General features: G+C 39.6%; 1 long non-coding RNA gene across 1 annotated transcript in view; it reads right to left on the reverse strand.

Moving 5' to 3' along the window:
• The window catches only part of LOC138150613 (uncharacterized), a 33,246-nt gene extending 14,787 nt beyond the window's left edge, over positions 1 to 18,459 (reverse strand). Inside the window, exon 1 of the long non-coding RNA XR_011165596.1 lies at positions 18,255 to 18,459. This is a non-coding gene — a long non-coding RNA (uncharacterized lncRNA). The remainder of the gene's footprint in view (positions 1 to 18,254) is intronic.
• Between the last annotated feature and the right edge of the window lie 8,303 nt (positions 18,460 to 26,762).

Consider the following 26,762-nt stretch of genomic DNA (forward strand, 5'->3'; position numbering starts at 1 on the left):
CAGGGTGCTGACCTTTTCTCCTGAACAAGGTAAACGATATATGTCTGACTGATTAAAGTAAGCTTGTTAACCCATTTTGAGTTGCTTTCCTTTAACAAAGCAGATCCAAGAACCTGTGGTAGCTGCAAACCCTGAGGACACTTGGGGTGTTTGCTGCTACACCACCCAGATCCAAAGGTTTTACTGTTTGGTTTTAATTATTTTACCCTTCTTTACTCCCTCCATAGAGACATGCTTGATATATTGTTCTGATGTTAAACTTGTGTTTGTACAAATTTGTTTTCTTCAGAAGCACATCTCACTTGCTAAACATGAACAAATTTCGCATTTCATTATTTCAGATTCTGCTAACAATTATATTCCATTCTGCCCTGATTTTAATAACTATCCTACATTTAGGAGACTACAGAGGAGACTTATGGCTAGGTGCTTTTAACATTCATTGTGTGATGCATATTAGATTGTTCTCATTGCTATGTTGTAAAGGCAAACACATGGAACCTTCCAAGTGATTGATGGGAACTATGATCCAGACGTGAGGTCCCAGATTCAACTTTAGGTATCTGGGTTTTGTTTCTAATTTATAAGAAATGTACATGATTACTTAGCATAATGTCACCAGCCAATCAAACTATCTTTGCCTATCCCTTGAGCCATCTGATATAACTATTGGATGGGATAGGATCTATAGGTAGGCCTCTATTTTTGGTCAATGGTCTTCTAAAATAATGTGTGGTGTTTACAAGTAGTGTCTTCTCACTTTCTTTAAAATAAAAGTAGACTTACAGAACTAGGAATTGGTTCTAGCTAGTAATTAATTATATGTAGCAATTTGAAATTGTGTTGTTGTTTTTTAAGTGATTGAATCCCAGAGATCCCACTTTTAGGTGTATAACCCCAAGGAGATCAAAGATGAAAAGTAAAATCCTCCAACATATTTATAGCAGCACTTCTGATGGTCACAAAGAATTGTAAACACAGTAAATGCCTATCAGTTGAGGAACAGCCAAACAAATAATCACAAATGAATGTAACAGAATATTGTTATGAACCATACGTATGAGTCACTTTTCCTTTCATATACTTTTTATAGTTACAGGGTGTTCCAAAAGTCTTAGTGCAGTTTTAGGCCTTTATCACTCAAGCTTTAATAACTTAAACTATATTAAAACTTTTGTGATGCCCTGCACCACTGACCAAAGAGCAAAATCCATTATGAAGTGCATATACACTTTTAATGTACTATAAGAAATGCGGAATATGGAGAATTCAGTGAAGCATGTGGAGATTTTATGAACTGATACAAAGTATTATAAGCAGAACCAGGAAAACAAACAGAATGACTACCACAAAGTAGATGAAAAAACAACAAAAATGATGAAATGAAAATTATATAATTATAATGCCCACAATTTGTCTAAGATAAAGGTTGAAAAAAATGTACTTTTTCCCAACCCCCATCTCTTTGCAGAGGTGGAGGAGGGCAAAAGAAGTGATACAGAACTGTGTATACTATAAGACTTAGATAGACATGTTGGTTAGTTTTGATGACCTGTTGTCTCTCTTTTTATTCTGGATTACAGGGAATGGCTTGGTGGATGGGGCAGCTGGGGTGAGAGAACTCTGGAAATGAAACTGTGAGGGATAACTTGCAGTGAAGTTTCTCCATTCTGAACATGCTATATACATTTTTATTACTTCCTTATACTTTGAAACTTAAGTTCAGTATCATTTCCTCATATATAATATATATATATATGTCATTTCGTATTTCAAGATAATGTAAAATCTACTGAGTATTAATACAATTGATTGGATTAACTGTTGAGACCAAATTAGAGGTGTTTTTAGTTTGGGGAAAGGAATGGTAGTGTGAGAGGTAGCAAAGGGTTAAGTTTCTATAGAACTGCAAGAATTGCTGAAACAAGACTACTGATAAAAAGTACCAGACAGTAGCCTTGGGAAGTAGTTGGATTCCCAGTTCCCAGAGAACTCCTAGATAATACTAAAAATGAAATAATGTAGAATAAAAGGAGTTGGCAGTAGCAGTAGATTTGACCAATCAGAAAGCAGAAAGCAGCCTTGGGACACTCAGGCCCAGATAAAGACACATCTAGGTTGGACTGAAGGGGGTTCAGTATTCTGAGGTTGTTACTGCACTTGTGTAGTGGACCTCATGTATTATGTATGTTATCTAACAAAATTAGAGCCTCATTAGTAATAATTAGGGTAATGAATGGAGAGCGCTTTGTGCTGATTGGTTGGCATTAATAAGACTGTGAGCTTGCCTTACCAACCATTGGTAAGGTGGGACAGTGGAGAAAGTGTGGAATTCCCACATTAGGGCTTTATAATCTTGCTTTTGCCTTCTGTAGTGCTCTCCTCCCTTCTGACTTTCTTGTTGGATTTGAGGACGCCTATTCTGGAGAAAGATAGTAATAAAGTTTTTGCTTCTACCTTGAGAAATCTCTGAGTCATTTTGGGTGAGTGGTCACAGTGGACACATACAAAAACAAAATATGTCAATGAAATTTAAATCTAAAAATAAAACAAGAAGAATTCAAATAGATATGATGTTATCCATACATTTATATTTGTACGTTGTTTTAAAGTTCCTAAGTGTTTTGCATTTATGGTGATAATTATTATCCCCATACAATAAGAGAATGAAAATGCCAGGTTTTACAGATGAATTTCTCTAGCAGACCACATACAGCAGGCTATATAATGGAAGCCAAGGATGAACAAAGTATCCAGGAGAAGGGAGTGGAAAACTGTTTCAAAGTCTGGAGAGGGATCAAGTAGGATGAAACCTGAGAAAAGGTCATGAATTTAGCAGTTCAGAGATCATTGATAACCTTGGAGAGAGCAATTTCATTTGAACCGTAGAGTCACTGAATCTCAAAATCATTACCAAACATTTATCTTTACAGTGATACAATTGATGACAAGGAGCATTCAGGATCCTCTGGGTTCATTATTTGTTAATTATCAAAATATACACTACCCAGCATTTTACTTGGTAAAGCAAACTGCAGTTTTGAAGGCTCTCCTCCAATGAGTGTCTCACATAACTGACAAATTCATAAAAATATCTTGCTCTGTGCCACCATAGGGATGACTTTGTTCAATGATCTGTCAATATCAAATGACATAAAGCCAGGAAGTATATACAATAAATGTCCACAGTGCCTGGTAATCAACAAGTATTTATTAAATGCCTACTATGTGCCAGGAGCTAGGAAGGCAAATGCAAAATAAATGAGCTATCCCTCCTAGAAAGGAGCTTGTGTCCTAGCAGGAAAGAAGTACACATATGCATATGATAGATATAAAAATATATAGGCTATGTGACTAGGTGGAACAGTGAATAGAGCACAGGCCCTGGGGTCAGGAGGACCTAAGTTTATATGCAACCTCAGACACTTAACACTTACTAGTCGGGTGACCTTGAGCAAGTCATTTAACCCCAATTGCTCTTCCTTCCCCCCCTCAAAAAAAATAGCAAAAAATAAAAATATATAGAAAGCAGTCAAATACAAAGTTGTTTGGGGAGGGAGGGCACTAGCAGATCATGAAAGACTTCATACAGAAGGTGGTGCTTGAACATACAAGGAATGAGTAGCAAATTGTTAGATTATAGATACAAACAATTAGATTAAAGATCGAAAAAATCTTGAAGGATACCTTGCACAGAGTTTCAATGGAACAGAGATTCCCTATTTATGGTTGTGAGGTCCCCCTGATAGATTTTCTTGTTGTCAGATGACTTTGAACTGGTTGAATCAAGGCTCAAAATATCACTGGGAAGGACAGGTAGGTGGCCCATTGAATAGACAGTGGCCCTGAAGTCAGCAGGACCTGAGTTCAAATTTGGCCTCAGATATTTGACACTTACTAGCTGTGTGAACCTGGGCAAGTCACTTAACCCCATTGCCTAAAAAACAAACCAACAAACAAACAAAATTAAAACAAACAAATATTACTGGGTCTCCGAAATGAGATTCAGAATTGTTCAAAAGAGATTAGCCTAATAACCTAAACAGGAAAATTTGGAGATAAGAAATGGAGACAGACAGAGCTTTATGTGTAAAACAGAAGAAGCCGCCCTTATCTAAGATTTAGTTTGTACTTCTATAAAGTGGGAGAAATGGGCAAAAGTATCACTAATGTTGTTCCAACTCTAAGAATTGATATTCTAGTTTTTTTTAGGTTCTTTCCAGATTTAACATCCTATGTCATGAATTCCCTTCCAGGTAACAAGTATGTGTATATGTGTATATTTTAGTATTTCTTTTGCAAAGTTCCATGCTAGGCCCTGAGGATACAGAGAAATAACAAAATACTGTCCTCATCTTTAAGGAGCCTGTAAGACACACAGATTCATTATTTATTCATTCATTTAATGAATATTTATTAATATTTCTCTATCCCTCACTATGCCTTCCTTTGTACACAGGGCAAAGCAGTAGATTTAAAAGTAAAAAAGACCATGGTTTAAATCCTAGCTTTCTGTTTACTTCCTACCTCTGTGATTTTGAGTATTAACACCATCTTCCTTGTACCTCGGTCTCCTCATTTTTAAAATGAAGGAGTTGTACTAGATCTATAGTTTCAACTTCAAATAGAAACTGAGCACCACTAATACATACATGAGGATGTCTATGGGCCATATATTGACTTAGCTTGAAAATGTAATGTTATCAATGTTTTATTGTATTTTTATTTGTGTTGTTAAATATTTCCTGGAGAAATGTTGATAATAAGCTTACTTACTCTGGCAGTATACTTTCCAGGGATGTACACGTAGATGATAAGGTTGATAGACTCATTGCCAGAGCTGGTTCAGTGCTTGGGAGGCCCCAAAAGAAACTGTGGGAGAGAAGAGGTTTGCCTCTTCAGAGAAGAGATGGTATTAGGCTGCCTAGCCAACTGAAGGTCTGTAGAGCCATTGTACTGATCTCATTGTAGTATGCCTGTGAAACCAGGGTAATATAGCAATGCCATACTAGAAAAGTGAATTGCTTCTGATGAGGTATGGGTTCTGGGAGCCCCTTCGAGCACTCCTTGAGTCCTTGAGGTACAGGCTCTGGGAACCCCACTTGAACTCTGATTAAATCATCTCATTTGATGAGGCATTTGCACGAGGCCATAGGCCTTGCATTGTGGCTGGGCCCAAACCTCAGTTACTAGACTTCCCACCCTTGAGCCTATCAAAATATCAATCCACCCTTGAACTGGCCTAGCCTACCATTATCTGTAGTCTCCAGGTAGCCTCCAGCAACTTCCCACCCTTAAACACTAATTGACCCTCCCCAAACTCCTCCTCTAGACCACCCTTAGATTCCTCCCACAACCTTCTGTATATAAGACCCCATCCTGTCTCCACATATGTGAGATCGCCATAGAATGACCTAACACAGACTCAACTCTGTGCCAAATACAAGCAAACTTTTAATAAACTTTACTTTTCTTTGGCTGAGAAGACTTAAGTTGAATTCATTTGGCAGGACCTGGAGTGTTGGTATTTTGGGATCTCCAGATCAACCCTCTTTATGGCTAACTTCTTCAGCTTCTATTTTAATTGTCTTAGAAAGAGTCTAAAGATCACCTGGGAAAATATGGTACCAGACGCTGAGGTTCTCTCTCAAGCCTAACTGCCATGCATTTAAACTTTACTGGGAGAATGCAGCTCTGATGGGCTGACCACAATGATGAGGTGCAGGCTCTGGGAGCCCCCTTGAGCTCTCCTTGAATCTTTGAGGTGTAGACTCTGGGAACCCCCCTTGAACTCTGATTGAATCATCCCATTTGATGAGGCATTTACATGAGGCCATTGGCTGGGCCCAGATCTAGTTGTTGGCCTAGTCCTCCATTGTCCGTCTACTTCCCACCCTTGAGCCTATCAAGGTGTAAATTCACCCTTGAGCTGGCCTAGCCCACTATTGTCTGTTGGCTCTAGCCTTCAGCAGCTTCCCACTACTTGACCTCATCTGACTTCTCCTGAGGACCCTCCCCAAACTCATTACTGGAGTCTGACCTCATCTGACTTCTTCTGAAGACTCTTCCCAAACTTCTCCTCTAGACCATCCCTGGATTCCTCCCACAGCTTTCTGTATATGGGATCCCATCTTCCCTCCATATGTGTGAGAGTGCCATAGAATGACCTAGCACAGACTTACTCTGTGTCTATTACAAGCGAATTTTTAATAAACTTTACTTTTCTTTGGCTGAGAGACCAGGAACCATAAAAATGAAGAGGTTACCCATAAAGAGGGTTAGGGTTAGACCCCAAAATACCAACACACCAAGTCCTGCTGAATGAATTCTACTCAAGTCTTCTCTCAGCCAGAATGTAATCTTTTGGCCAACAATCCTGAGAGTCTTTTTTTCCCTGTTCGATTTATTTATTTATTTGTTTGTTTACTTATTTTTATTAGGGTGACCATCCCTTGACTTACTTATTAAAGAGGTCTATTCACTGAATGGGCATTGCCTCACTCAAAGTGAGAACCTGAAAAGACCTTAGCCTAAAAGGGTCAGGGTCTTCCATTGCATCTTGGGCCATCTCCATTGGACCTAATGAATATCTGGACACTGGACCCAGATGTCTGTGGAGGAAAAGTGAAGCTGGTGACCTTGCACAGCCCTCCCTCACTCAAATCAAAGTCAACAGCAAGTCATGTCATCAACTCCCTAGAGTAATGGTCCTCTTCGAGAACAAAGAACAAACAACACCAAGGGAGGAGCTCATAGGGAATTCAGAAGAAGCAATACAAGCCCACTCTCAAGGTATCTCTGAAAACTTTTGTATCAACTGTAAGACACAGAAGACACTGGCACAGGGCAATCCAGCACGGTATGCCCACATCAAAGAAGGCTCTGTGCTCTGTGAGCAAAGCAGAATAAAATAGCTGAAAGGAAGCACAAGATGTGCAAATTTAGAGACATCTCTCCTCCAAATGTTCATATGGACTATTTGTGCCTTCTGAGCTGTTATTGGTCTAATCAGACACAGCTGGACACACTGTACCTTTACTCCAATATAGTGATGTTATTTTTGTCCTTTTCAGGCACGAAGGACAAACAACAATAAATATTTCCCAATTACATTTTAATCTGGTACTGCTGCACTCCAGAGTGTTGCTGCCAAGATGATTAATTTTCTTATTATATCAATAACCAATTTTATATACAGGATCCAAAGATCCTCTTTTTGATTGTTGATAACCAATTATTAGCAAATTAGTTATTTGTAGGTTTTTTTTTCCTCTTTTTACTTCCTCTTTCAAAGCCCAGTCCTTGGGAAGGACAGGAAAATGAGACATTTGCCTCAATCTTGGGCAGGACCCTTCCCAACTGGGAGAACTTATTTTTGATTAAAGGGTAAAGAGAATCTAATCTAGATGGGTCCATTGTTCAATGATTTAAATGTTCTGGGTGCAGACAGATCTCTTTATCCAGATAGGGAGAGGCAGCTGAATCTCATCAAGTTTAAGTATGAGAAGCAGAAGACATTTTGCCCCCCTCCTCATTAATATGTTCACCCCTCACTAATTATTAGCCAATCAGAGTTGATTTTCACCTTCAGGGACAACTCCTCCCCTTTCCCAAAGGTATTTAAGCATATGGGATATTTAGTTACTGAACCATTGACCTCAATTTATTATTTGCTAGCATGATTAATAAATTGATTATTAATTGCCTAGAAACTCTGTCTCTCAGACTTTTTCATCTCACCACCCATGGGCAATATGTTGGATACCTCTGGCATAAATGACCAACAAAGTTCCTTCCAGTTATAAATCTATGATACTGTGATGTCTAAGTAACCCTCAAAGGAAGGTGTCCCACTCCACCCACCATTTTGGCATCAAGACCAATTAACAATTAACAAGAACAATTAACACTGAAAGGCAGACATACCTGGGGTTTTCATAACAGTTACTAGGTATTTAAAGGAGATGTTTTACAGGTTTAAAAGATGAAATCTCCTACTGCCAAAGTTTAGATAAGCCACTGTTACCAAGGAGCTTATAATCAAATAGGAGATATGTACTTGAATAATTAAAGAGATAATAGCTAGGTACAGCTAGCTAGATATAGACACAGGACAGCTAAATATTAGATAACAGAAAACTGGAAAAAGAATATATAAGTACCAAGAAAAATTAAAAATAAAAAGGTATCATGGGCCAAGCAAATCTAACCCTTTCCCCACAAAACAACCTTTTTTAAATTCAAGGAAGAATTAATAGTGCTTAACAACTGACTGAAATGGGGGCAGGAAGACAGTGAGACAAGAGTCTAAGATGATTCTGAGACTTCAAAATGGGGAGACTGGGAGATGGATGGAGGCACTGACCAAAGTAGGGAAGTCTAGTAGAGAAACTGGAGGGAAAGGTAATGAGTTCAATTTTGTACTTCACTAATCTTTTAATAAATGTTTAGTAAATTGTCATTGAATTAATTGTTAAATTTTATGTCTTTAGCCTTCTTCATCTTTCTGCAGCTTTTGACTTTGTTGACCAATCTCCCTCCATCCCTGCAGACTTTTCCCTGGGCTTTAGTGACCCTTCTCTCCTTATCTATTTGGACATTTCTTCACAGTCTTCTCCCTCTAATCATGGGCGTCCCCTTCCCCCAAATTCTGTGATGAGCCCTCTTCTCTGTCAGTGATGTCAACAGCTTTCATTAGCTCAATGATTATATCTCTAACATCTACATACCTGTCTCTAAATCTTTCTGTTTAGCTTCAGTACAGCATCACCAAGGCTGAGTTGGATACCTTTGCCTGGTTGTCTCATAGACATCTCAAATTCAACATTTCCAAGATGAAATTCATTATCTCCCTCCCTCAACCAGGTTCTCCAAGTTTCCCTATTTCCTCTGAAGGCAATGTTGTTGTTTGTTTATGTGTTTATCTTTTGTTTTCAAAGAAGACCAATGACACCATGAAGTGATGTCTTGATATGCTGGTGAATTAGATTTAAGTGAGAGTTGCAGAGTCATCAAAATCCAGTGGCAAGACAAAAGACAGGATGACTGTCAATAGCCCAGGATGCAGTGGATGACCTTGGTATTTTCTTTTTTTTTTAAGCAGTTGGGGTTAAATAACTTGCTCAAGGTTACAGGGCCAGTTATTTTGTGTGGGTGCTAAATATCTGAGGCCAGAACCAATCTCCCAACTCTGGGACTGGCGCTCTTACTTACTGTGCCACCTGGCCCCCCCTACCTTGGCATTTTCAATGTCTTACCAAGCTCTGAGCACTCTGCTGTGCTTTGCTTCAGCAGCCTTCATGGCTGTTGGAACAAATTGTTTCCTAACCACTGCCCAGAGAAGTCTTCACAAGCATGGGGTAGACATCCCCCTAACTCACCAATAGGTTCAAATCCCATTGGCTACCCTCAACCTGGTTTAGCCTTCTGTGAAAAGAGTTTTTCTGGGATGTACCCACTGCAGATGGAGCCACAGGTCAAGGCTGTGTGATAGGTGGACACTAAAGGTGGTTGAGCAGCCCTAAGAATAAGGCTTGCCAAACCTTCACCAGAGCTGTCATCTTCCCTAAACACTGCATACACCCACTGAAGGCAGTACCATTCTTTCAGTCATACAGTTTTGCAACCTCAGAGTCACCCTCAACTCTTTTTTCTGGTGGATAAAGTGCTGGGCTTGCATTTAGGAATTTAAACTATCACTTTTCAGTGTTTGTATCATCCAGGGAAAGTCACTATTTCTCTGAGCCTCAGTTTGTGAAACAGGAACACTAATAAATCATATTTCACAGGATTAAGTGAAATAATACATGTAAAGTCCTTCACAAATATTAAGGTGTATATTGTTATCCATTCCCTTGTATATATTACCCTCACAGCTCTCTTATTTTCCCCTTTGTTACATACACATAGCCATCTGTAGCAGCAAGCACCCCAAGCGTCCTCAAGGTGGCTGCCCATACAGCTTCTTGGATCTGCTTTGTTAAAGGAAAGCAACTCAAAATGGGTTAACAAGCTTACTTTAATCAGTCAGACATATATCGTTTACCTTGTTCAGGGGAAAAAGGTCAGCACCCTGAACTTCAAAGTATACAGGCAGAATTATCAAGACAGAAACAGATCAAGTAGACAGCTTTCCAAACTGTCCAGCCATTACATCCATACCAAATCAACATCTGGGTTTTTCAAAGCTGGGGGGCTCTGGACAACGGCTTCCCAGAATCCATATAAAATCACAGAACCCTTCTCAAAGTGAGCCCCCAAAACAAAGCTACACATCAGGGCTTATATAGCCTTCTCCTGGCTCAGAGAATGTAACAACCTTATTGACCCACTGGCCAATCAAAAAGTATCTACTGAAAAACAAGCCTCCCACCCCGGGCTCCAGGTGTACTTCAGCCTAGGGGCAGGGAAGGTCTTTAAAATTTACATTCCCATTACACCATCACATTCCTTATTCACTGACTTGACATTCCAGGCAAAGTGGCCTATTTGCTGTTTCCTGAATTTGGTATTCCATTTCCTACCTTTCCTTTTGGTATTCCATTTCCTTTGTCCATGCTGTCCTATATTCCTTGAATACACTTCCTCCTTGCCTCCTCCACTTAGAATCCTGAGTTTCCTTCAAGTCTCAGTTCCAGTGCCACTTCTTACCAAGTCTCTTCAGATTTCCCCTAATGAAAAATATTCTTTCATTCTTCAAATTACCTTGTCTTTACTCTGCAAATGTTTTAAACAAAAATGCCCTCATTAGAATGTAATTAGGGACTGATTTTCATCTTTGTCTTTAAATCTCACAGCCTAGCACAGTGACCCTGGAAAAATCACTTGAATTCTGTACTTTTCAACTTACTATCTGTAAAAATAGGAGTAAAAATAACTACTATTAATGATAAATGCTAGAGAAGATTTGGGAAAATTGGAACACTAATGCATTGTTGGTGGAGTTGTGAACTGATCCAATCATTCTGGAGAACAATTTGGAACTACACCCAAAGGGCTATAAAAATGTGCATACCCTTTGACCCAGCAGTACCACTTCTAGGGCTGTACCCCAAAGAGATTATACATGTGGGAAAAGGACTCATATGTACAAAAATATTTAGAGCAGCTCTTTTTGTGGTAGCAAAGAGTTGGAAATCAAGGGGATGACAATCAATTGGGAATGGCTAAACAAGTTGTGGTATATGAATTTAATGTAATACTATTGTGCCATAAGAAATGAGGAGTAGGGGCGGCCAGGTGGCACAGTGAGTAAGAGCACCGGCCCCAGAGTTGGGAGACCTGGGATTGGTTCCAGGCTCAGATACTTAACACCCACACAAAAATAACTGACTGTGTAACCTTGAGCAAGTTACTTAACCCCGATTGCTTTAAAAAAAAAAAAAAGAAAAGAAAAGAAATGAGGAGTAGACAGATATCATAATAACCTAGAGAGACTTATATAAACTGATTCTGAGTAAGGGGAGCAAAACCAGGAGAACATTGTACACAATTACAGACACATCATATCTGTGATGACTGACTTTCATAGATTGGGCTCCTCTCAGCAATGCAAGGCTATAAGACAACTCCTAAAGACTCATGATGGAAAGGGCTATCCACATCCAGAGAAAGAATTACGGAGTCTGAATGCAGATTGAAACAAACTATTTGCTTTCTCTCTTTTTGTTTTGTTTTGTTTCTTCTTTCTTGTGATTCATTTCATTGGTTATAATCCTTTTCTACAACTTGACTAATGTTTAATGTGAAGGTATTTATAGAACCTATATTTGATGGCATGACGCCATGGGGGGAAGGGGAGAAAATTTGGAACTCAAAAGCTTTTGGAACTGAATGTTGTAAACTAAAAGTAAACAAAAAAAGCAAACAAACAAATAAATAAACAAATTCATTAAATTAAATTTTAAAAAATAGCTAGTACTTCTCAAGATTGTTGTAAGGAAATTTGTAAGGTGCTTTGCAAACATTAAAACTTTTATGAATGCCAGCTAGTAAATATCAGTGGTGTCTGACTTAAATAGAACAGGGGTACGAAACAGTACATAAATATCCCTACCAGGAGCAAATTGACTCAGAAAACCACACACCAACATTGTCTATATTTTATTGTGTTTTTATTGACTTTGTTAAATATTTCCCAATTGCACTTTAATTTGATTGCCAGCTGGGGGGGGCCTATAGGTCTTCTGGCAGATACCTGGGGTATACTACTCTCTGAAGAAGTTTGTCAGTGAAGGTAATGAGGGAGACCAGATGTTACTATTTGGGTTTGAAATTGGATAAGATCTCAGAATGTCACCTGTACCCTAGATCAATGGTGCCAAAGCCCATGGGCCAAGTACAGCTCAAAAAACTCTTTAGTGGTGTATTAGACCTTAGGTCCAAACTAGCTAATCTCTCCTCCTCCCCCCAATTACTTTAAATTTATTTTACATGTACTTTCTATATAGTTACATACATTTCCTCTCAGAGAGAATATAAGTTCCTTGAGGATAGAACCTGCTTCGTTTTGTTTTTAATCCCCAGATGCTAGCACAGTGCCCAGCATAAAGTAGATTCTTACTAGATGCATGTTAGTTAAGTAATTTTTAAGGGGATTCTTTCAACAAGCAGGGGTTAGGTTAAGTCAATCCTGGGAGATCCCCCTGATTTTCACCTAGGTTTGAGGGCACATGTTCTTGGTTTCCAAAGATTGGGGGTATTTTTTTTTTCTCTTAGTTAGTAATTGCATCAAGAATGGCCAACCTTGAGGTGAGCAGCACACAGAGGGAGGACCAGAAGAGGCCTGATCAACTGGGGGGGGCAAGTCGTCCCACCAACCACAAGGGCCACTACCAGGCCTATCACCAAAGGGCTGGGTCTAGAAAGAGCAAGGTAAGAAGCAAATGCAGGGGTCCCTGTCTGGGACAGCAAATACTCCTGGGGCTACCTCTTCATAGCCCAGAAATTTTTTTAAAAGTCCCTTTCAGGACCTCCAAAGACCAGGATGACAGAGTGAACCTCACCTGCTCCAACCCCCCCTCCCTCTGACCCTGAAAACATAGTAACTATTGCCCCAGGGCAAAAGCCTCTACAGTAAAGGCTTGGGATTCCTAGAGGAAGGGCAAGGCTAGGGCCCTGCCTCAAAAATGGGTAGAAAGCAGGCTACAAAGACTCTGCAGTCTTACTATCCTCAGAGGGAGGAACCAAACTCAGAGGGAGACAATGTGGACTCCACACAGGGAATGGGTCCCAAGCACAGAAAGCTCTCCTAGATGAGCTCAAAAGGACTTTGAAAACCAAATGAGAGAGATAGAAGACAAAATGAAAAATTCTCTTAAAACCAAAATAGAAGGATTAGAAAAACATTATAATGAAGAAAACATCTCTCTAAAAAGAAAAGTGTATGATATGGAAAAGGAGATCCAAAAATTAACCAAGGAAAATGAATTGCTAAAAACCAGAATCAACCAAATTGAAACAAATAACTCTATGAGGAGCCAAGAATTAGTAAAACAAAACAAAAAGAATGAAAAATTAGAAAAAGAGGTAAAATATCTTGATGGAAATATAACTGACCTGGAAAACAGATCCAGGAGAGATAATCTGAGAATCATAGGCCTACCAGAAAATCATGATGAAAAAATGAGCCTGGACAACATTCTCCAAGAGCTCATTAAGGAAAACTGCCCTGAGATACTAGAACCTGAGAGTAAAATAGAAATTGAGAGAATCCATCAGATACCTGCTGAAAGAGATCCCAAACCAAAAATTCCTCAAAATATTGTGGCCAAACTCCACAACTACCAAGTAAAAGAGAAAATACTTCAAGCGTCCAGAAAGAAACAATTCAGATATCGAGGGTCCACAGTGAGGATTGCACAGGATTTGGCAGCCTCTACACTGAAAGATCTGAGGCAATGGAATACAATTTTCTGGAAGGCAAAAGACTTGGGTTACAACCAAGGATCACATACGCAGAGAGACTGAGTATATTCTTTCAGGCAAAGAGATGGTCATTCAATGATATAAAAGAGTTCCAGACCTTTCTGATGAAAAAGCCAGAGCTCAATGGAAAATTCAACCCGCAATTAGGAGATGCAAGAGTGACATAGAAAGGTAAACACACACACACACACACACACACACATACACACACACTCCACACACACCATGCTATTTAATAAGAGCAACTGTTTATAGACAAGTAGAGGATATGAGTATAAAACACACAAAATGACGATTTTTAAAAAATCTTATTAAGGGCTACAAAGGGACTGCAATGGAAGAAGAGGAATGAATGAAATGGAAAAGGGTAAATTATGCCACACAAAGAGGCATAAAAACAATATAGCAGAGGAAAAGAAGGGCAGGAGATGAATTATTTTTCCCAATTGTATGCACATAAATTTGACAATCTTAGGGAAATGGATGAATATTTACAAAAATACAAATTGCCCAGATTAACTGAAGAGGAAGCAAATTACTTAAATAACCCCATCTCAGAAAAAGAAATTGAACAAGCCATCAGTTAGCTCCCTAGGAAAAAATCTCCAGGGCCAGATGGATTTACTAGTGAATACTATCAAACATTTAAAGAACAACTGACTCCAATACTCTACAAACTATTTGGGAAAATAAGTGAAGAAAGAGTCCTACCAAATTCTTTTTATGACACAAATATGGTACTGATACCTAAATCATGAAGAGATAAAACAGAGAAAGAAAATTATAGATCAATCTCCCTCATGAATATAGATGCAAAAATTCTAAATAAAATATTAGCAAAAAGACTATAGCAACTTATCTCAAGAATAATACACTTTGATCGGGTAGGATTTATTCCAGAAATGCAAGGATGGTTTAATATTAGGAAAACCATCGGTATAATTAATCACATCAACAATAAAACTAGCAGAAACCACATGATCATTTCAATAGATGCAGAAAAGGCTTTTGACAAAATACAACATCCATTCCCCTTAAAAACATTAGAAAGTATAGGAATAAATGGAGCCTTCCTTAAAATAATAGGTAGCATCTATTTAAAGCCATCAGCAAGTATTATATGTAATGGGGAGAAGCTAGAAGCATTTCCCATAAGATCAGGGGTAAAACAAGGGTGTCCACTATCACCCCTCTTATTCAATCTGGTACTAGAAATGTTAGCAGTAGCAATTAGAGAAGAAAAAGAGGGAGTAGAAGCATGACCTTCCCTCAGCTCCAGTTTCCACCCTCCCCAATCCATGTAAAAAGGGTACTCTAAACAAACTTTGGGGCTGCAGAACCCACAAAATGACACAGAGAAGCTAACCTCCTGCTGAGGGCAGCCCGGGAGAGTCAGGAATCCAGTGCAGTGCTCTGGGAGCCCAGCCCAGCCCCACGTTAGCCCCAGGGCAGGCCTGACCAGCCACCGGCCAGAGGGACTCCAGATCAGCAGAAGCTGTGGCTGTTTCCAGATTTATCAACATATAGATGCAAAGGACAAAGTGAGAGGTCAGTGCAATCTGGACTTTGGGACCAGTAAGTGGGAGTGCATGGCTTTTACCCCCAGGGCAAAAAGCCACTGAGATGCTAGCACAGCCAGCCAGTGCCACATGGCAGCTTCAGCTCCTGGCCTGAAGAGTGTAGGGGTACCAAGCACCAGTCTGAGGGGTAATTGCTCTTGCTTTAACCTGCTTGGATCTGGATTGCAGTCTAGGGTGGAGTTCCTGGGGTGTGTTTCAGCTTGCCAGAGCGTGTGGAGACCTCAGAGAGGATACCCATCTAATACCTCTGGCAGTTGAGAAAACACTAGCATTTGGGAGGAAAGCTCCCCTGTCTAGTGGCAGAGTCCTACTGTGGCAAAAAGCCCAAAAGTCAAGTAATTGAGTGGCAAATGAGCAGGCAAAGGAAACAAAGCAGACAGAAGATTCCAACATTACACTCCTATTTTGGGGACAAAAAGGAGTAAAGCATGGAACAGGAGGAAAACAGTGAAGTCAGAACTCCTGCACCAAAAGCTTCAAAGAAAAATACAAGCTGGTTACAGGCCATAGAGGACCTTAAGAAGCAGATAAGAGAAGTGGAGGAAAAATTGGGAAGAGAAATGAGAACAATGCAAGAAAATTATGAAATGAGAGTCAACAGCCTGACTGAGGAAAATAATACCTTAAAAAACAGATTGACTCAAATGGCAAAGGAGGCTCAAAAAGGCAATGAGGAGAAGAATGCCTTAAAAAGTCGAATTTGCCAGATAGAAAAAGAATCTCAAAAGCTCAATGAGGAGAATCATTGCTTCAGAATTAGATTGGAGCAAATGGAAGCTAATGACTTTATGAGAAATCAAGATGCTTAAATAGATCCAAACAAATGAAAGAATAGAAGGCAATGTGAAATATCTCATGGGAAAAACTACTGACCTGGAAAATAGATCCAGGAGAGATAATTTAAAAGTTATTGAACTACCTGAAAGCCATGATCAAAGTAAGAACCTAGAAATCATCCTCCAGGAACTTCTCAAAGAAAACTGCCCTGATGTTTTAGTGCCAGAAGGCAAAATAGAGGTTGAAAGAATCCACCAATCACCTCCTGAAAAAGATCCCAAAAAGAAAACTCCTAGGAATATTATAGCCAGGTTCCAGAATTCCCATATTAAGGAGAGAATATTACAAGCAGCCAGGAAGAAACAATTTGAATATTGTGGAAACATAATCAGGATAACCCAGGATCTGGCAGCTTCTACACTGAGGGATCGAAGGGCTTGGAATATGATATTCTGGAGGTCAAAGGATCTGGGATTAAAACCAAGAGTCACCTAACCAGCAAAACTGAGTATCATGTTTCAGGGGAAAATATGGTCATTCAGTGGAATAGAGGACTTTCAAGCATTCTTGCTGAAAAAACCAGAGTTGAATAGAAAATTTGACATTCAGATACAAGAAGCAAGAGAAGCATGAGAAGGTAAAAAGGGAAAAGAAATCATAAGGAACTTATCAAAGTTGAACTATTAACATTCCTACATGGAAAAACAATAATTGTAACTTATGAAACTTTTCTCAGTAGTTGAAGGGATTAGAAAAAAAAATATATATATATATATGTATATGTCTCTATATGAGGGTATATGGGCATATGAATACATATGTGAATGTGTGTATATATGTTTACAGGTATACATAGATAGAGGGCACAGGACCAATTTAACAGGAAGGGATGATACTTAAAAGGCGAAATTAAGAGGTGAGAGGAATATTATGAGAGGAGATGGGGAGAGACAGATTGGGGTAAACTATCTCATACAGAAGAGGCAAGGGAAAATGGTTACAATTGAGGGGAAGAATAGGAAGGCAAAAGGGAGTGGGTCAACCTTATTCCCATTGAATCTGGCTTGAGGAGGGAGTGAAATACACACTAAATAGGGTATCTCACCTTCCAGGAGTGTAGGGGGAAAAGGGGATGAGAGGGGGGATGATGGAAGGGAGGGCAGGCTGGGGGAGGGAGGGAAGTTGGAAGCACCCACTTTTTAAAAGGGATGGGATCAAAGTAGAGAATAGAACAAGTGGGAGGTGGGATAGGAGGGAGGGAAATATAGTCAGTCTTTTACAATATATCTACTATGTTATTTTTTTGCATTAGCCACACATGTACAACCTATACTGAACTGCTTATCTTCCCAGTAAGGGTGGGTGACAAGGAAGGAAGGAATGAATCTGGAATTGAAAGTTTTAAAATCAAATATTCAAATATATATATGTATGTGTATATATATAATATATAAGATTATTAATACCATCTTACATGTAATTGGGAAATAAGATATACAGGTACTGAGGCATAGAGATCCACTGGAAAAGTCGAAAGGGGTATGGGAGAGAGCAGATTGGAGGAGGGGATATCCTGTGGGACTGCTATTTTGGGGTGGTGGGTAGGGGAAAAATGGGGAGAAAATTTGCAACTCAAAATCTGGCGGAAACAAATAAAGTAAATCAGAAGTTAATAAAGCATTAAAAAAAAATAGAGAGAGAAGAAAAAGAAATCAAAGAAATCAAATTAGGCAAAGAAGAGACCAAGCTATCACTCTTTGCAGATGATATGATGATATAGAGAATCCTAGAGAATCAAGTAAAAAACTACTTGAGACAATAAATAAATTTGGCAAAGTTGCAGGATATAAAATAAACCCACATAAATCCTCAGCATTCCTATATATCTCCAATAAAATTCAACAGCAAGAGATAGAAAGATAAATCCCATTTAAAGTTACTGTAGACATTATAAAATATTTAGGAATCTACCTGCCAAAACAAACCCAGGACCTACATGACCACAACTACAAAACACTGTTCACACAAATAAAGTCATATCTAACTACTTGGCTCAGTAGGTATCAGAGGTAGGTCTTGAGGCTGGGTCTCCCTGGCTTTCTATGATGCTTCTGCTAGGAGCTCTGTAGAGGAGCAGGAGTTCAGCAGGAAAGGAGGTGGAATGTCCCAGGCACAGAAAACTACATAAGCAGAGGAGCAAAGGTGGGAAGAGAAAGAAATCTGGGGCAGCTGGACTTGTGTGTATGAAGGGGAGTAACAGGATTTGAAACTGGAAAGGTAAGATGGTAGCAGAGGGTGGAGTGATTTGAATACTAGGTAGAGGGAATTTAAATTTTATTCATTAGATAATATTAAAATAATGTGGTGCAGTGGACAGAGCTGGGTTTGGGGTCAGGGATGGTGGATTTAAATTTCAGCTCTCACATTGTGTGTGGTATTGGGCAAACCACTCAAACAAATTCTTTGGGTCTCAGTAAGGAAGATTCCTCTCTGAGTTCAAATCTAGCCACAGACACTTACTAGCTGTGTCACCCTAGGCAAGACACTTAACCCCATTTCCTTATTCATAAAATGAGCTGGAGAAGGAAATGGCAAACCACTCCAGTATCTTTGTCAAGAAAACTCTAAATGGGGTCATGAAGAGTCTGAAATGACTGAACAGCAACAACAATTGTGCAACCAAAGAGAAAGGGGTGAAGGGCCCTGACTGGCTCAGCACAATGAAGAGATAGAACTTGATATCTGAGATCATCCTTTGAGGCTCTGATCCTAAAAAGAAGTTATATATGTCTACCTATCCATCCATCCATCCATCCATCCATCCATTCATCTATCTGTCCATCCATCCATCCACTCACATATAAATATATCACCCACTTAGAACTAGTTTTTTACTCCAGCCACAGCCACTCTTCTAAGGGTATTTGAGTTTTAAGCCTCTTTTCTCACTTATTTTGGAGGAAAAAAAAATGGAAAGTGTTTGTGAAATGCTTTCTCTTGGATTAGAAATTTCAGGAAAGAGTAGACAAAAATGTTTTGGGGCAAAGGGTAGTCCCCCCCCCCCAGGAAATTTGGCTATAGGGGATGATTCTTTTTAACATGTGAACACCTGACTTAAGAACATAACATCTGTTCATAGAACTAAGCCAGCTTTCTGTTTGTCAATTACCTGGTTGATACTAAAATGGAGAGAAATTTTCCATCATTGGGTAGTTACCAAGAAAAATTTTGGAATCTCTTATATTTCCATTTCAATCCTTTCTACTTTTTAGGACATCACAATGATCCCCTTGATTAGGCTCTTAATTAAGTTAGAGAGAAAGGCAGGGACATTGTCAACATAATAAGCATTTTATCTATAATGCAGTAGACATGTGCAGAAGATCCATCCTGGATATCTTGTCATCTGCTCTCCCTCTCTCCTGCTTTGTCCCCAGCTCTCTGCCCACTCCTCTCTCTATTTCTCTCTCTCTCTCTGAAAAGTCATCCTTTTGGCATATACCATTCATTCCCCTCCATCTTCCTTGCCACCCCTCCCACACCAACCCCCCAGTTAATCTATTTGGACTTAAACACATCTAAATGTCAAGGGCCAGTGTCTGACCCAGTCCATATATGGGAAGACTCTGGTTCAGGATTTCTCCCAAGCCAGTTCCCTGTGAAGGCTATATTATGTCTTAAGATTGGCTCACCATCTTTTCCTGACCTGCAGGAGCTTAGGACATGATAACCAAGGTGTGACCCAGACATAGATACATGCAAGGGAACAAGGCTAATAAAACATATGGAATTACATACGTCAACAAGGACATAAAAACATACAGATATGCTAAAATGTACAAGTACAGTAAATATTTTTGCATGTATTCCTAAGAGATAATTGCTTTGCATTCATTATATAAACCCTGCCCTCTGATCAATAAATCAGAAACTGCTGTGACAGATTCTCGCCTGGCTTTTATCCACCATTTCACACTTCTTGGTTTGGCCTGTGCCCATTTTGATGCAGGCATCATCTAACAACAAGTATCTGGCCAGACCAAGACATATCATAACCATCTATCCATAATATCCATGCCATGAAACATTGATATGACCTCCCTTTCCCCAACATACATATATACTCATTCTATACCTTTTACTTTAGGAAGAATTAATACTACTTTTGCTTCTGGAAAAAGATCTCTTCCAGATATAAACATACGGTCCCACTTGAATGCTTATTTGCTCCTGCCTTCTCTGCCAATAAGAGTGATATTCAGACTGTGGAACATAGAATAAAAACTATTAGAGGGGGACTTGAGCCAAAACTAGGTGATTCATGGCTTCTCGTGGAGTGTAGACAAGATGACCTTCAAGTTGAGTTCATAAACTCAACAGTCTAGAGCTGGGAGAGGTCCAGCCTTGGGGAGGAGGGGACAGGAAAGGAGATTCTATAATACCACAGTTGGAGACCAGGGAGATTGCCTGATAGGCTAGACTTGGAGGAAAGTTTGATGGTGGTGCTGCTGATTGGGGGGCGTGGAGTAGAATAAACCACTCAGAACTGAAGTCTCCATGGATGTTACAAAAGCTCCCAGGTAATAGGTGTGTTATATTTCAAAAGTTCTTTAACTCTATTCTGACTGCCCCAAATTGCAGGGACCTTTCCCCTTTCTGAATACCTGTGACCCTTACTTTCTATACTCCTCATTTGACACCCATTGCTTGTTATCGTGTGCCTGCTGCAAACATCTGTTTGATTCTGGACATCAGAGAGGACATTGATAATCTGGAAAGAGGAGGCAACTAGGGTAGTGAAGAGACCCAGTTCCTGTCATATGAGCATTGATTGTTGTCCTCATTGTTGTCATATCTGATTTCATGACCTCATTTGGGGTTTCCTTGGTGGAGATACTTGTGTGGCTTGCCATTTTCTTCTCCAGCCCATTTTAGAGAAGAGAAAACCAAGGCAAACAAGGTTAAGTAACTTGTGTAGCGTCACCCAGCTAAGAAGTATCTGAGACCATATTTGAACTCAGGGAGATGAGTCTTCCTGACTCCAGACATGACATTCTATCCACTGTGCCACCTTGCTGCTGTCAGATTGATTGTAGCAACTGAGAATATTTAGCTTAAGGAAGGCATAATCATTGTTCTCAAATACTTCAAGAATTATCATGGGATTCAAGTTTTTCTGCATGTCCCCAGAATCCAGAACTAGGTGCACTGGATAATAGCTTTGGAGAGCCACACTTTGTTTTAATTGATGTAAGAATTGCTTCCCCTCCCAAAAAAGAAAAACTTCACAAAATGGAACTATTTCAAATGTGAACAAGTTGTCCCTAGGGTTAGAGAGTTTCTTCTCACTTCAAGTCTTCTAGCAAAAGCTGGATACCCACTTGTCAGGTATGAGATACTGAGTCAAGGTAGGGATACTGAGTCAAGTGTAATGAGTACTGACCCCAGCCTTGAGGAAGGCAGCCCTAGAACCCTGAGGGGGTAAGCCTCAATCTGGGAGAGGAAGGTCAGAATACTTATAACACAACTCATCTTTGGACTGCCATTTGTCCCCTGGACAAATTTAAGTTATACATTTCTACAATGCTCTATGCCTTGTACTCAATAAATTATTTGAAGAAAAACCAGAATTTGAAATGTAGCATTTTCAAAGAAATGAGGTTATTGAATTCCATATCTAGTCCACAAAAGCCTGTTGGATCCATAGTTCATTTGAAAAGTTGTACCTTATGATTGAAAAACACTTGCGAACATACTGTACTCTTATAAAAGCCAGTGTAGTTCAATTCAACAAATGCTTATCAAGAAACACCTATGAACAAAAAGGCAAGAGACATGTACATTCAAAAAGGCCTTGTTCTGTCCGTGTCCTTTGTGGGGGAGGGGTGAAGGGGGAGTAGGAGGAGGGATACAAAGATGAATTAAGACCAAGACAAAATCACAAATTTTTAATTCAGAGATAAATTATTATTAATAATCAGTTAATATGGGCGGGGGAATCCAGGGTTTTTTCCTTTTCTATTTCCTCATTCAGAATCCAGCCCTGTTGGTTATTCAGGCAACCTCTAAAGAAGGGAACCCACCCAACTGGGAAAGCTTAATCTAATCTAGGTGAATTCCCTCCCATACTTTGACTACAGAAGTTGTCTGGGTGAAGAAAAGTCTGTCCAACAGTGACATAATCAGCGTCATGGTTCCCCTTACTCCTGGCCCCTCATTAAAATAAACCCACCTACAATTATAATATCCATTCCCTCATTAATCATTAAGCAGAGTTGATTTTCACCTGTTGGGAACACCCATTCTCCATGGGTATTTAAATGTTCACTGGTCCCCAAGGTGCATCTTTGACTTTCTTTTTTTTTTCCCTTTTTTGGAGGGGGGAAGGGAGGGCAATTGGGGTTAAGTGACTTACCCAAGGTCACAGGGCTAGTAAGTGTTAAGTGTCTGAGGTCGGATTTGAACTCAGGTCTTCCTCACTCCAGAGCTAGTGATCTATTTAATATGCCACCTAGCTGCCCCCATCTTTGACTTTCTAAGAGAGCAACTGACCTCATCTCATTGATTATTTGCTAGCCATAATTAATAAATTGATTATTAATTATCCAGAAATTATATCTCTCAATCTTTTCATTCATCACAAGTCTCATGAGTGCTTGAGATAAGGCAGGTTGAATTAGAGGATTCGATCAACCTCAAACAGTTAATAAATACCTACTATGTACCAGGCACTATTAAGATGAGAAAGTAGGGAGATTGGAAAGGGAATAATAGAGCGAAATTGTTTTACATCTAATTTCATTTTTAAAAATTGTGTTCTTTGTAGTCATGACCTCTCTGTATCTATGGTCCTACCAAACTGAAGCCAAGAGAAGGTGAGTGATCCATCCAAGGTCACTCCCAACAAGCTAATGACAAAACCTAGTCTAGTGCCCTTCCTCCCATAGCCTTCTTTCTGGTTAGGAAATGGAAAACCAGGAGCAAATGGTCTTCCCTTTTTAATCTTGGTTCCTTCTGACCCCTCCAGCTGGTGCTAGATTTCACTGTATTTTCCCCTTTTCTTTCCTTTCATTGACCTTGCCTGAGGCTTCCCCTTTCACTAGACCCTTTCAGGTGCTAATGAGCTACTTGTCTTTGGAAAACAAGCTGGCTATGTCTATGACATAGGTGATTTCCACATTTAGCCTAGGCTCTCACAGCTGCTGCCTGATTAGTGTCTAATCTACACTAATAAACAACTAAATCAAATCTGAATGAGGTCAATAAACAAAGGATAGAAACTCTTTTCTTTTAGTTAAAGAACTCATGGGTTTTGGGATGGCTACCAATGAAAGAGGACTTCTTAATAAATGAGGACTGCTTCTTATCCTTCTCAAAGGAATGAGTATTTTTGAGAAATGCCTAATCTGTCTACTCTTGCTATCAATAAGTGCCCTGTAGTTGGCAAGAATTTATGACGGATGATGGAGGTCTTTTTAGTAAAAACAGGCTTTAAAAACATTAATTCAATTAGATTCTATTCTATTCTATTCTTTTTTTTTTTTTTGCTTTTTTGGAAGGGGAAAAGGCAGGGTAATTGGGGTTAAGTGACTTGCCAAAGGTTATATGGCTATTAAGTGTTAAGTTTCTAAGGTCTATTTGAACTCAGGTCCTCCTGACTCAGGGGCAGGTACTCTATTCACATAGTTGCCCCAATTAGATTCTATTCAACAAACACTTATGTTCTTAGGATTGTGCTAGGCCCAATGGATAGAAAAACCAAAATGAAGAGGCCTCTGACTTTACAATGTGCTTGGGGGTGGTGGAGGGAGTACATAAATAGAGGTAATTTGAAGAGACAATAATAAGCCAAGGTGTGAGGGGGGAGGGGGAGCAGGGGTGTGTGTGTGTGGAATATAACAAGTTTCTTTAAAGTGCTGAAGAAAATGGAAAAATAGGTGAAAAAAGAAGATATATTCCAATAGGCATAGGGGACAGACTGCAAACCCTCTGAGGAAGGAGATAAAATGGGGGATTAGCAAAATTACTATTATCTAGGTGCTAAATTTTTTTTTTACTTTTTTTTTTGGTGGGGGGAAGGCAGGGCAATTAGGGTTAAGTGACTTGCCCAAGGTCACATGGCTAGTAAGTGTTAAGTCTCTGAGGCTGGATTTGAACTCACGTCCTCCAGGCTCCTGGGCCAGTGTTCTAGCAGCTAAAAATTAATAAAGGCAGCAAGGTGGTTCACTGGATAGAGCACTGGACTTTGGAGTTCATATTGGTTCTCAGACACTTGACTCTGGACAAGTCACTCAATAGTTGTCTGCCTTCGTTTTCTCAACTGTAAAATGGAAGTGGTGATAGTACCTACCTCACAAAGTTGTGAGAATCAAATGAGCTGATATTTATCAAATGCACTTACTATAGTAAGTGGCACATAGTAGACACTTAATAAATTCTTATTCCCTTTCCTCCCTTCCCTGAATTAAAATTTGACCTCACACAGTAGCTGTGTAACCCTGGGTGAGTAACTTAATGGCTGCCTCAGTTTTCCCATCTGTAAAATGGGAGTAATAATAACATCTCTCTCACAGTGAGATGACAGGTAAAGTTCTTTGCAAACCTTGAAGTGCTGTAGAAATGCTAGCTATTATTATTACAATCCATACCTACCACCCAACTAAAATCCTGGTAACTGTTATCTGTACGCCTCCAGGTCACTCTCCTTCCTTCTTCGTTGAGTTCAATACTTGACTCTCAGCCTTTACTTCCCAACTTCTGTCATCATACTAAGGGATTTCAGCATACATACTGATTCTCCCTCAAATAGCCTAACCACTCATTTCATTAACCTCCTCACCTCCCACAGCCGACTCCTCCACCCCACCTCAATTACAGACAAACCTGGTCATGCCCTTCATCTTGCCATAACCCAAAAATGAGCCTCCTCCACGTTCAAGAAATCTGAAATCCTCTTACCTGACTGTAGTCTATTGACTTTTCACCTCTTCATCTGCCTTCCCTTACCAAACCCTACTCTTCATCTATAATATCACCTTTAATCCCTTGAACTCTCAGTTCTCTCCCAGGTCATCACCTCTATACTAGCCACTCTCTCCTCTTTGGTACATTTTGATCCCTTGTCAAACTATCAACTCACACTGTCCTCTTGAGTCCCTAACCCCTTATCATTTCACTGATTGTGCCTGGCCAAGCCTTAGTCTTGAATCATTCCCACCATCTTCTACCTTAACTCTTGCACATAGGCTGCTGAATGAAGGTAGAGAAAATCACAAATTATTCTGACTAGGACTATGACAAATTGAGGTCACCTGGGCCCTCTCTGCTTTAGGCTATCCTTCCATACCTCCCTTATCAAATCACTCTCCCACTTTCCACAGTGGCTCTTCCAAACTTTTTGATCCTTCATCAAACCTCCCATGGCTTCGCCTCCCTGCACCTTCTCAGCTGAGAACCTTGCTTTGTATTTTACAGAAAAAATTGAGGACATTTGTCATGAGTCCCCTCTTCTTTTCCTCATCTCATATCACTCAGATGACTTCTGCCACTCTCTCTCCTCCATCCCTGTATCATACGAAGAAGTGGCCTTACTCTTTACCAAGGCAAACCTGCACAAGTGATCTCAATCTGTCCCATTTCCTCTGACATGTTGCAGTCTTTGTCATTACCACTTTAATCATTTACCTTCAATCTCTCCATGTCTACTGCCTCCATCTCTCCTGCCCACAAACCTGTTCATGTCTCCCTCATCCTCAAAAAAGCTGTCATTTGATTCTTCTATCATCATCTCTTTGGACTTTACAAGTAGACTCCTTGAGAAAACCATCTACAATAGGTGCCTCAATTTTCTCTCTTTCCCTAATAATCCAACTTCCAATCTCATCATTCCACTGAACCTGATCTCTCCAATGTTACCAATGATCTCTTAATTGACAACTCCAATGGCATTTCCTCAATCCCTATTCTTCATGACCTCTCTGCAGCCTTTGATACTGTTGATAATTCTCTTCTTCTCAGTACTCTCTTCTCTTATGTTTTGAGGATACTTTAAAAGTTAGAATGTGCCCAGATCAACTGGTCCATGAATCCATAATTTCTGCACTAAAGTACTTGATGTGAAAAAAATTCCCGAGTCCAGGCTAAAGAGCTAGGTTTAATATCCAAATACTATCATAACTTTTGCTGATTAGGGTGGAAATTTAGCATAGCAAAAAAAGAGTACTGATATCATGGAAGATATCCCATATTCTAGATGTTAGCCATTGATTGTCATTGATGAGGACAGAATTTGGGAGAGGAAGTCTTTCTCCTCTCCTGACAGAAAAGGAATTGTAACGTAACGCCAAGGAAAGGCAACTTCCCAAGGTTCAAAATACCAGCATAGGTGCTCTCCATTTTACTCAGTGACAAAGTAAGAACAGAGAAGATCAAAACATGACATCATTCAAAATACAGCATTTACTAAGGGTGATTAAATAA

This window comes from Petaurus breviceps, unplaced genomic scaffold, assembly GCF_028583685.1.
Source record: "Petaurus breviceps papuanus isolate PSGF00001 unplaced genomic scaffold, PetGlider_PUasm1.0 140, whole genome shotgun sequence".
Taxonomy (NCBI): domain Eukaryota; kingdom Metazoa; phylum Chordata; class Mammalia; order Diprotodontia; family Petauridae; genus Petaurus; species Petaurus breviceps.